The sequence below is a fragment of the Falco rusticolus genome, chromosome 11 (assembly GCF_015220075.1).
Source record: "Falco rusticolus isolate bFalRus1 chromosome 11, bFalRus1.pri, whole genome shotgun sequence".
NCBI lineage: Eukaryota > Metazoa > Chordata > Aves > Falconiformes > Falconidae > Falco > Falco rusticolus.
This window is the reverse complement of record NC_051197.1, coordinates 34,453,797-34,466,072: the sequence shown is the minus strand read 5'-3', so window position 1 is coordinate 34,466,072 and position 12,276 is coordinate 34,453,797. Positions and strand designations below refer to the sequence as shown.

Sequence of the window (12,276 nt, the reverse complement as noted above, 5' to 3'; positions counted from 1 at the left end):
GGGGGGGCGCCAGAGCGGGGAGGTCGGCCCCGCTGCGGGGTCGCCCCGCGCCCACGGGTGGCCGCAGGCATGCGCCTACCTGCCGTGGGCGGCCGCGGTGGCTGGTGCCGGCGGAGGTGGGACAGTCTCACCTGGAGACGAGTTCATCTCCCGCGGTTCAGTGTAACCTTCCCGCTCCGCGGGCACGTCCCGGGTCTGGGGTTTCCCCTTTCAACGAACTGTTCCCTGTTCCCGTCCCGGTACCCTCAGGGGCGATCCCCCGCCTCAGCCGCAACCGCCCGCCCCCGCGACCCGGGCCGCTCCGCGGACCCCCCTCGGCCGCGCTGCCGCTACGCGGTCCCTGCCGGGCTGAGGCGCCCGCTGGGAGGGGTGTGAGACCCCGCCGGGGTGGGGGGCGCTGCGGGTGCGGGCAGCGCTCCCTTCGGCCCCGCTCGCTGCAGGGCTGAGCCCCGCGCTGCCCGCAGGTGCAGCCGCCCCGCGCCGGGCCGCGCCGGAGACAGCGAAAATAGCCTTGTTAAAGTCCCATCTGTGCCCTAGCTCGACGGCGCCGTTAGGAATAATTGGGCGGACTCATAACAAAACTCAGAAATGACTAAACCTCCTCGGGTTGGGCACACTTAATTAATTAGAGGGTCCTTTCTTTCTGCTCCATCAGGTACGGTTAAGGATACGCTGCCAGCTACTGCTGCTCCAGTAAAGGAGGCCAGGCGTTTCCGAGACGTATCTGATTAACGTCCTAATGTTGGCAGACCGCTTCTTACCTAAAGGGACACTAAAAGTTTGTTCCCAGCATCAGACGTGACTTCTCCGTTTGCAGCAGGCCTGCCGGAGATCAAGGTGGACCTGTCCCCGTGCTCCTGGGATCGCTCCTCGCCGCAGACGAGCCGGACTGGCAGCGAGCGGCTGCCCCCGCCGCACGGGGGTCCGCACGGTTCGGCTGCTTTGCTCGGGGAGGGGAGAGAAAGGCTCACAGAGAACGCGACAGGGAACCTAGAGTCCAAATCTGCCCGTTTATCCCTCACGAATCCTCTTGCATTAGCACTTCTCCCCCGAACGCCGTTTCCCGTTGAGGGGTGCCTTTACCTCCCCTGGCCACAGCGCCTGGGGACGGAGACGTTCAGTATCCCGAGCGTTTTAGCTGGGTGCCGGGCGCTCTCGGGGGTCCCGCTCCGTGCGGCGGGCCCAGGCCCCCGCACTGCCGGGGACCGGGGGCTCCCGGCCGGGGACTGCCGCAAAGGGGGCGCCCTCGGTGCCCGGCCCGGGCGGTGGCGCTGCCGGAGCCTGCCCCGGGGGGGCTGCCCCGGGGGGCCCGGGCGCTGGCTGGAGCCGTTTCCACCATCGTAATCAGCGTGTGCCCTGGCCAGATTTCAGCGTGCGGTCACTGGGACCCGCCGTGCGGTAGAGCCCTGGCTCTTCCTGGCCACGGGCGACCGTCTAAAGCCCATTACAGCGTGAACGATCGTGCGTTTAGCTCTGAGGATTTAGGACAAGGTCTACATGCAAATTAATAATTGACCAACAATAATTAGAAGAAAGGGGAGGGTGTTCAGGCGGGGGTGGGGGTGGGGAGGAGGGGGAGTTCTTTAAGCAGAAGTGGTTTGGATTTGCTCGGTCCCGCGTCAGGCCGGTGGTGCCCGGGATCAGCCGCCCCCGCACCCGGGCGCAGCCTCCCGCCTCCTCCCCGGTACCTGCGCTCCCCAAGGCACTTCAGTCTAATCATTTCCAGAAATTTAAAGCCCGTAGTAATAACAGCAACAGGATTACCATCCTGCTGCCTGCGAGTCGGGTGGGTAAAGCCAGGTCTATTTTTAAATCCTGACGCTATTTTCTGCTCTACGAGCTTGTGGTAGAGTATAGTGCTATTAATGATCAGCCTCGCCTCCCTGTGAAGTCCGCGGCTAGTCCAAGCCATCTAGACACAAAGAAGGAAAATCTGAATAGAGTTACATCTCTCGGCGGTGGCATCAAATGTAGCGAATGTCGTTTTCAGCACTTAAACGGGTCGCGTTTTTTTGAAGAGCCCAACGTTGCTTAAAATTCCCCTTTGGTGTCAGAAACAGCATGTTTTCCCATCACCATCCCTCTCCTGCCCCGAGTCCTCCCGAGCTACCGCAGCCCAGCTCCGGGAGCACCGCGCCGGGGCAGCGGAGCCAAGCGGTGCGGGGTCGGGACGCGGCCCGAGCCCTCCCGGCCGGGCTGCCGGGGCGAGGGGCGAGGAGCAGGCACGTGGCGTCCTCACCCCCAAACATCATAGAATTAAAAAGCCCGAACCTCCAACGCGCTTTTACTCCCGGTAATCTGAAAACGTATCAATTAAACCATGTATTCATTTGCTTAAGGAGATGATATTTCGCTAACAAACAATTGGGTGCTTTGCATGGTAATCCCAGGCACATATCTCCATAGCCGAGCGCTGTGACTGACCACAAACCAGTGGTCACCCAGCCAGAAGAAGGCAGGAGAGACAGATTATTGTCTGACACGAAACTGTTCACCACCAAGGACCTCGGCATTGTTAGCTTCTTAGTTGTCTGATATTAACCGTAATCTCATTTGCACTTCGGTTGTAATTAAGCCATTGGAAATCATCATATTTTGCTGGTTTTAAAAAGGACTGCTTTACAGGCTAGGTTCACAGACAGGTGAAAGGAGCCATTCCATTACCAAAAAAAAAGAGAGAAAGAGAGACAGAGACAGAGACAGAGAGAGAAAAGATTTTTTTTTAAAGAAAGAAAAAAACCCACAGGCTTTTTTTTTTTTTTTTGCCTTTTTTATTATTTTTAGTGATCTGAATGGCTCAGTCTTCCCAGGCTGCTATTTTTCTAGATTAAACCACAGATGCACCAAATGTTGTCTGCGAATACACCTGGGGAAACGACCATTCTGTGTTGTTTTTTTTTAAAAAAACAGCACCACGCCAAAGAAACACCCCGCAAATGACAACCTTGAGGTCTAAATAGCTGCATTGCTATGGAGGCTCATGCAGGAGCTTACCTTGAGACCTTAGAAGCTTCTTCGAAAATTGTACGCTCCTTAATGAGTGATGAGGGACGGGTTTTGGATGGAGAAGAGACGCAATGATCTAGCCAGTAGATGGAGGTTGTTCCTTGTTCCTAGCAAAGGATCCCTATGTTAATTAAAATAAACAAGCTGCTTGGTGGAAAGATTCCCCCCCTTCTCTCCCTCTCTCATTTCCCCCTCTGCATAGCCTGCAATATAGAATTGACGTGAATTTCTAACCTCTGACCTCGCACCAACATACACTTATACCTGCCTTTTATTTTCTATTTGTTTCGAAATATTTTCCAAAACAAAATAAATAAATAAAGGAGAAGAATGAATGAAAGCAAAAATAAATCCCACCTCTCAATTTTGGCTGGTTTGCTGGATTTTCTTGATTAGCTGTCTCAGCTCCTCGGTAATCAGGTGAGGTGTTAATGGGGAGCTGGTTGTAAATAAAACTAATAAAGCAAAGAACATATTAGGGAATTAAAAAAAGGCGAGGACTGAGAGGCTGCTAAAAATATTGTGGAGAGCCGAGCGTTTCCCCATCATGTCGCTTTTTTCGTTCTGTGCTTATTCACAGCTGAGCAGCAAACCCCGTGTTGTTGCCATCTCTCCACATTTTTTTTTTCCCAAATCGCACTGAACCAGCCACGGACTGCCTCAACCCTTCCTACTTTCATAAAAAGCCTCTCAAATGGAGTCGCTAAACAGCAAACTTCAGCCTGATCTGATGTGATATGATATACGGATTCGCGGAGCAACCTCGCTTTGCCAAACCCGATGAAACTGTGAGTTGTCATGCAATACACGCAGTCAGACCTGGGATAATTGTGAAAGCGAACCCAATTTAACCCATTAGAATAAAATCAGATGCCAAGATGAATCGGAATCATTGCTTCTTAGGTGACAGTACTGATGACAATTGATCCACCGGCTCAAAACAATAGGAAAATAGGGGCTCGGGAGTCATTGCTCCTACGGGGAGTCCCCTGCCCGGGGGGGGCGGGGGCCGCGGCCGAGCTGCGCGGGGGCTGCGCGGGGGCTGCGGCCGCGCCGGGGGTCGCTGCAAGGGCCCTGCGGCCGGGGGCTGCTGGAGCGGGAGCGCGGGGTGACTTGCCGCTTTGCTTTGTTGGCCTGTTTCTCGTAACTCCTGTGACAGTCCCAGTTCTTCTCCCCTGCGCCATGTGACCCCCAGGTCTACGTGGCCAGCTCGGTAATCTATTAAAAAGCAAAAAAAAAAACCAAACCCAAAACAAAAGGCCAGGCAGGGACGCTGATGGTCTTCCTTGTGGTCCGCGCGGGAGCGGAGAGCGGCGGCGTGCGGGGAGGCGGCGCTGTTCCCGCCGAGGTGCGCGGCGGCGGGCGGGGTCGGGCCGGGCGGCCGGGGCAGCCCCGGAGCCGCCAGGGAGGATTTCGACGGCAGCCGGTAACGGCGCGGCGGGGGCGGCCGCTCCGCCCGCCCCGGCTTGGCCCCGGAGGGCGGGGGGAGGCCCCGCGGCCGCAGCCGCCCCGTCCCGGGGGGCCGTGGGGAGCGGCCGGCAGCGCGTCCCGCCGGGCCCCGGCTCCTCGGGGGGAGCGGGGGGTGTCGGACGGGGGGAACGCGCTTGGCGGAGGGTGTGACAGCGAGGTGTCCCCCGCGCAGGGCTGGGCCTGGCCGGGTGGCCGCCACCCCCCGGCCCGCCGGGGCCGCTCTGCCGCTGCGGGGCCTCGGAAACTGTCCAGGTGCGGGTGTCATTGGGCCCGCCGGCCCCGGGGGGCTCAGGCCGTCCCGGGAAAAGGGGGAGCAGCTCGGGCAGGGTGAGCGGCGCCCGTCCGTCGGTGCCCGCGCCGGGGGCGGCTGGCCAGGCGGGGAAGAGGTGCCTTCGTGGGACTTGCTCCGTTCTCGGTCTCCCCGAGACGGCCATCTGAGCCAGGGCACAGTAACATCAGTTATCATCACCGTAATCACCGCCATGTTATCCCCGCGGCGCGGAGGCAGGTTCCGGGGCCTTGCGGGGGCCCTGGGCGCTGGGAGAACCCCCCTGGGCGCACCCCGGCCCGGCCCGGCTGGACGGGCTCTTCTCCGCTCCTCCGCTTGCGCTCCAAAGAGCGTAAAGACATCCCCCTCCCCCCAGTTACCAGCGCTCTAATGGGGGCAGGAGGCAGAGGAGTATGCAAGGCTCGTAATCAGCCACCTGCTGCGTCGCGCCTCACTAGTGTCGCGCTGTACTTTATCGCGACTGCCGCGGAGGCGACACGGCCGGCCCTTGCCGTGCAAGCTCGCTCCGACGGCCGCAGAGGAGGCCCGCCACGCCGCCGGGGCCGCGGGGAACGGGACCGTGGGGGCCCGCGGCCGGTGCCCGGTCCCTGCCGCCGGGGTCAGCCCGCAGCCTCGGGGCACAGCTCACCGGGCGCCGGTGGCTGCCGCTGCCTGCCGCGACCCCCTCCCCACCGGGCTGCATGCAGGCGCGGAGCTGTGTAACAGCGGTAACAGCCGTCTGCGTTACGCCGCTGTGTGCCCGCGCAGCCAGTCCGGTCAGCTCGGATCTCTGGGCTCTGCCCGTTCAGTGTAGCTCCGACCTATTGACTTGCCAGACGAGATGTTCATGCGGACCCGGTTGCTAAAACGATGAAAACAGACTAGCTCTAAACTGTGCTACTCGCCCATCCGACGGATGTTAACACACAAACGAAATCCATTTGGATGTTTTTTGTTACCAGAAGGCTGCGCTGACGTTCAAATGATCTAAATCTTAGCATCTGGAAGCCTGTACAAGCATCTTTTCGGAATAGGTTTCAAGACAGTTCGTTCAACCAAAGCTGAGGAAGGATCAAAATGGGACACCAGGCAACTGACAGTAGTTTCCCGTCTAAATGAAACTGGCTGATTCATTTGAAAACACACAAATGAAAAAATGCCCTTGCGTTTGCTGCAGCCCCTCCGGGTAGCCCCACACCCTCCCATCCAGGGTCTGTCTCGGAGCTGCTGTGTGGCATTGGGATGTCCCCAAGGCCGCCGCCTGCGACCCCCCCTCCCCCGCTGGCACGGTGAGGCGCGGGGCAGGAGACCGGCTTCACCTGAGGGACACTGGCCGGGCTGGGGCTCAGGGCTCTCTGGGCGCAGCGGGTCATGGCCCGTTCGGTCTCACTGAAGACCCGCGGGCGGAGCGGCCGGGGCAGCCGGCGCGGGGGTCCGGGCAGAGCAGCTTCGGCGGGGACTTGAGGGGACGCTGGTGTTAGTGGAACAGGGATGAAAGGGCTCGTTCAGGAGCGCTCAGCACCTCCGGGCTGCTCATGAATATGCAGCGTGCTTTACACTTCATATTATGTTTGCAAACATAATTCTTTTGTCTTTCAAAGGCTTTTACAAACTTGGACACCAAACAGACCGACGTTCGGTCAAATGCAAAGAATTTACATTATTCAGGAACCCATGCGATTCTGCCGGGCCTTTCTTTCTTCCATCCCCCATCTCAGTGCCTGGGGTTTAATCCGGTGATGAGGGTGTTAGGGAGCCTCCTCGGGCCCTGCCCCACGGCAGGATCATGCCCCGGGGCCGGGACGGGGGGTGGGGCGGCGGCCACGGCCCCGCCACGGAACCGCCCGGCCCGGCCCGGCGGCGGCGGCTTCCCCCGCCTGCCCTTGGCAGGGCGGCGGAGCCGGGCTCCGGCACCCCGCGGCTCAGGGCACAAAGGCGCCGGGGCGCCCCCCGGAGCGGCCGCAGGGGACGGGCTCAGTCCCGAGGGAGGGTCCCCGCAGGAGCGCGGCCACTGCCCCGGGCACCCGCCTCCGCCCTTGGCACCAGCGCCCGGCCCCCGCGGGGCGCTCAGCACAGCACAAAGCACCCAGCACCCAGCCAGCACCCAGCCTCAGCACCCAGCACCCATCCAGCACCCAGCACCCAGCACCCATCCAGCACCCAGCCTCAGCACCCAGCATCCAGCACAGCCCCCAGCCCCCAGCCCCCGGCCAGCCCCCAGCCAGCACCCAGCCTCAGCACCCAGCACCCAGCACGCAGCACCCAGCATCCAGCACAGCCCCCAGCACCCAGCCAGCACCCAGCACCCAGCACAGCACCCAGCACAGCACCACACAGCCGTCGTCCCTCGTTCTCAACAGCCGAAACGCCTGGGCGCACCACTGTCATCAACAATTCTCGGTGCATACAAAAGTAACGCTAAATAAAACCGTGGGCTTTTAATGATTGCATATACTCGCGCTCTTCGTTCCTTTTAAAGTTAAATTAATTGTATTATTAGATTGTAACCCGTTGCTTGTAGCGCAAAAGAAAGGGAAAGGGGGATCAATAATGCGGCGTCTAAAACACACATGCACATATGGTTATGGTTCCGTTTGTGTTTTATTACAATTAAAATGCATTCACTGGGAGCCAGGATCAGGTACAGCAAATGCCAGTATTCCAGCAGCGCAAGCCACAAAGAGCTGATGGGTTTCGGTTTCGCAGCCGCTTTCGCAGAATGAAATACGTTAATATTCACACATTATTAAAAAAATAAAAATAAAAATAAAAAACCCCAAAGAGTTGAAGCGCTTCTTTCTGGACTGGTCTTTCAGGTTAACTTGCTCTCATGGACACTGCAGAAGAAATAAAACAAGTCGTCATTGCATTACTCAGTAATCAGTATGGAAAAGCCCAACCCTACTTATGGTTAACAAGAATTGTTAATGATATATAAATCATTTGATCTATTGTGCCCTCCAGACTAAAAGGAAAATAATGGCAACCCCAAGCAAATGGTCCTAATTAGTGTCCAAGAAACCACTTCCTAAATGTAGCCTTCCAAGTCATTCTAGTTTGACTGTCCAGAACAATCTTTTGTTCTTAAACTTCTTTATTTTGTGTGCAACTGCAAAAATGCTCTCCATACCGCAGCTCCGAAAATAGCTCATCTAAGGGTGCAGCACAGCACCAGGAGCAGGAGATGATCCCAGCCTCTCAGTGTCGCCTGTAAATAGGTCCCGATCGTTTGAAAGTTTTTATCCCCGAAGCCCTGCTCCTGACAACTCTCCTTAGGGAAGTACCAAAGGGGATTTCATGAAAGAAGCAGGTCCCCGCCGCCACTCAGGCGGCAGCACGAACTTTAAGAAAGGAAAGCTAGCACGGCCGGGACACACGCCGTGCCGGTTCCAGCCGTCCATCACCCGCTTTCACCTGCTCTGCCCACCGCGTTAACGCGTGACCCGTGGGTTGCACACGCCGTGGGCATACCCGGTACAGCACGCTCACCGCGGTGCCCAGGTGAGGACACAGGCACCGACGGCAGGAGCACCCAGGGCCGGGCCAGGGGGCTGCTGTGGCCTTGACCTTGCCTCCACTGCCAGCAGCAGAACCTGGGCTGCTCGCTCCCACGGGAGGCCGGTTTCTTGGGTGTACAGAATACAAACTGGTATTTCTCATTAGCTGGGACACCACGTCCCTGATGCTTCATGAAAATCACCCACCCTTCCGCCGAATCCCACATCTTGCGTCACTTCTCTGTCCCACTGCAAAATGTAATTCCTAAAGTTTCAAAGCTGGTGCTGAAAAGCTGACCTACCTTGGTGACGAACCCCATCTTGGTCCTATCACCTCGGCTTTTTTAAAAAAGGGAAAGCTTGCTGAAAACAGACTTTCTGGCACGCTGGTTCTCTTCCTAGACGTGAAGGACTTGCCAAAGGGAACAGAACTTCTATAAAACGACAGTCAATTAAGTACCTCCTGTGCAGCGCTCTTCATGCTATTTCCAAAAGATAATGCTAATGGCAAATGCTGCAATATTTTATTTTAACTTCAAGAAAATCCGTCAACGACCTTCCTTGGACTTAAAACGTCCTTGACTCGTTTGACATCACGGTAAAAGACATAGGATGGGCTGCCAACTCTCACTACCCCAGCATAAACGATTTTAAAAAGTCACGGAGACAGTGTGCAAGCTGTAGCCGAAAGGCAGGGCTTCGTACTCACACGCCTGCACGCAAAGCCACAGTGTTCACCTCTGCGAGCGGGCCCCTCCGGACAGCGCTGCGCAACGGTGCGGGGTCCGCAGCGCGCTGCTGGCCAGCCTTGCAGCACCGCCAGCCTCCCTCAGCTCTGAGGGATCTGCCGCTCTGAGAGGCTGGACATTGCAAGCGAGTTTGATGTTATCCTCTTATACGGCTTAAATGAAACGGGCTTGCCAGGCGGCTCCGTGGTTACTTACATGCGTTTATAGAGAAATGACCGCCTCTTACTCACAAAGCCTCAGCACGTAAAGAGCCGGGGGCAAGTCGGAGCGGTGAGGGCGGCGGAGCTGCCACCGCTCCAGGGCAGCCACGGCCCCGCCGTTCCCTGCCCGCCCCGCGGCGGCCCCGCCCGCAGCGGGCAGCCCCTGCGCCCTCCGTGCGGCGATGGCGGCGGCCCGAGTGGGGGGGGCGGCCGGGGCGGCCGCTGCGGGCGGGGGGGCGCTGCGGGCGGGGGGGCGCGAGGCCCGCGGGAGGCGCTCACACCCCTCGCACCTGGGACGTTCCCCTTCTTTTCACGGTTTCCGCCTCCCTTTCCAAATTCCAGCTCCTGGGATTTTACCTGCGGAACGTTCCGCGCTGTTACAGCCCTCACCTGACGCCGCCTTTCAGAGCTCCTCGCTCAAAAGCAACGCTTACCCCGCAGCCTGCACGCCACAGGGAGCCCCGCGGCTGCCAGCCCGGGGCCGCCGGCGGGGGAGCAGCAGCGGCGCCGGGCAGCGCGGGACGGCTCCGGACCCGCCGGCTCTCCCCTCCTCCCCGCGGGGCAGCCGCCAGCTACCGGGGCCGGGGGCGCCCCTCGCCCAGGGCGCGCCGGCAACGCGGCCGCCGCTCGGCACAGCGGGGCTGGCCCCCGCCCGGCGGCCGGTGCCCTTCGGCGGGGCGCTGCGGGGGCGCGGCACTGGCACCGGCACCACCACCGGCACGGGCCCTGGCCGCACCGTGCTGCGGAGCCCGCTGACCCCGTCGGCGCGCAGCTGCCGGGATTACGGGTCATTTCCCCCGTGATGCAACCAGGCGCCCGCGCCGCGCACCGAGCCCCGCACCGCCAGTGGTGCGTGCCCTGACGGCGGGCAGCAGCGAGCCGGGGCCCGGGGGCTGCGGCCCGGCTCCCCCGTGCGACCCCTGCGCCCCCTCGCCCCAGCTCCCCACGCCAAGGCCGAGGGGCTCGTTGTGGAGCTCGCCTTTGCCCCGCCGCCCCTGCTGGGCAGGGCGATAACCCCTCCCCGCGGAGCCCCCCGCTCCTCGCCGCTACCGGGGGTGGGACACAGACCCCCCGAGCTACCGACGCTCCCCCGAGCCGAGCCGAGCCGAGCCGAGCCGAGCCGAGCCGAGCCGAGCCGAGCCGAGCCGAGCCGAGCCGAGCCGAGCCGAGCCGAGCCGAGCCGAGCCGAGCCGGCTGTGTGGGACCCCCCTCCCAGCCCCACCGCCGGCGGCCCAGCGGCTCCTCCGGGGGAGGCAGAGGCCCGGGGCGAGAGCAGCGGAGCCTCAGCCCCGGACCGCCCGGGGTCTCTCGGCGCGGGGGGGTGAGGGGTGGGGGCGGTGCCCCTGTTCAGGTATCTGGGTGCCTTTTTGCCTGGGGGTGTCTAACGCAGCTGCGCTCCCCGGGACGCTGCACGCCGCACATCTGCTGTAGCCGCCGCTAGGACTCCCTAGCCGGGGTACGCAGAGATAAATACGTGTCAGCACCACCGTCATTTGTGTCTTTGTGCCTCTGCACTTCGGTACCACGTTCAATGTACAGTGACATAGTTTCTCTTCCCCTGTACCTACCTCCGACCTTACTTCCCCTGCGCACTTTCAGCACAACCTCAGGCTGCACGTGGTGCTTCCCGGGAGGCCGGTGCTGCCCTCGCAGCCTCCGCCAGCCCTCAGCCCGTCCCGCTCCTGACCACCGGGCCTGCGACCGAGCAGTTCTGGCTCCTTGCCCGGGCTTCTGGGCCCTGAGCCCACCGGGCCAGGCTGGGCACGGGCCAGTCCCTCCCAGAGGCCTGGAGCCGGCATGGAGAACCCAGGGTGCAGGCGCCTGGGCGAGCTGAGGCCTTGCTGCTGGGCCAGCTCAGTCGTGCCCTTGACCCCAACTTTCTTGCTCAATCTTTTCTGGTTGCCCACAAGGATTTTGTCCCTTTTTCTCAAGCTGTGGCCTCAAGGTGACCCAAGTGCTTTTCTGGTTCCTCTCCTGTTGCCTGTTCCAGGGTAGTGATCATCTCTTTAAGCCTTTATTTTTTTGCCTTCCCAAACATGGTGGTTCTGAGGGAGCACAGCTGCTCATCAGATGTCCCTTTATTCCTCCTCCATGCTGAGCATCAGTTCATTGCCTCAGTTGAAGCCTACGCTCTGCTCCCTCCTGCTGAAGTCCAACCCTTGCTGGTTCTGTGTGTACATCAGATGCTTTTCTCTCCCACAGGCTCTAAGGCCTGCAGGCACTGCAGACAGCACTGGAGAAAAGGCTTCTTGTCACCAGTTCCAGACCCAGAGTGCCTGGGAAGACCCCAGAACAGTCCAGAAGACAAACTGCAGATAAAGTTGTGCTTTACCCTGAATTGCCAGCGCTTCTACTGAAATGCAGTCATCAGAGAATTTAGCTGCACGTGTTCAGCAGGTATAGCAGGATATGTGGGTACTCGCCAGGCGTGGTTTTTCACTTTATGACTTGGCCAAATTAGGATACATTTTCACTTATTTGGCCAAAGGCACATTCCCAACACACAGAGCTCCTAGCACACTATCTTCCTGCCAAATGTGTTGCTGCTCCAGAGCAGGGGACAAAGTCATTGGAACTATTACATGAGCACAAAAAGATATGTTTTTCATAGCCTTACCTACTTATAAAAAACAACAACGACAAAAGGTTATATCTTTCTTGCCTAAAAATTTGCAAAATATTTACCCTAAAGCCAAGAGAAGTCTGGAAAACAGGAGCTTAATATATTAAAAACGGTGCAGTTCTAAGGAGCTGAAAACAAGGAAGATGTAGGGCAGCTTTGCAGACAGTGAGATACTGGCTCCACCTATGAATTTATGAAAAGCATATTGTTCAGCAGCAGTGAATAGCTCTAAATAATTCTCTTTAGGATTAACTGCATCAAATTGGTTTCAGGCATTTAATTTATTTATAAATTCATGTAATGTTCTGTGTGGTGCTTTGCAGTATCCAAAAATGTGTGCAAATATTGGTGCCTAATCTGGAAGCTTGTTTTCTTTCCTAAGACTGTATTTGTCTGATGTATGAATCATCATCAGTCTAGTTCATAATTCATATAAATACTCCTTCCACTGGAGGTCACATTC

General features: G+C 58.8%; 1 long non-coding RNA gene across 1 annotated transcript; it reads right to left on the bottom strand.

Annotated features, from left to right (window-relative positions):
* Window positions 1-7,326: 7,326 nt before the first annotated feature.
* On the bottom strand, window positions 7,327-9,879 carry LOC119155516. Its single transcript, XR_005106742.1, has 2 exons — window positions 8,544-9,879; window positions 7,327-7,581 (listed from the first exon to the last, which is right to left on the bottom strand). It is a non-coding gene; the product is annotated as an uncharacterized LOC119155516 (long non-coding RNA).
* Window positions 9,880-12,276: the final 2,397 nt, after the last annotated feature.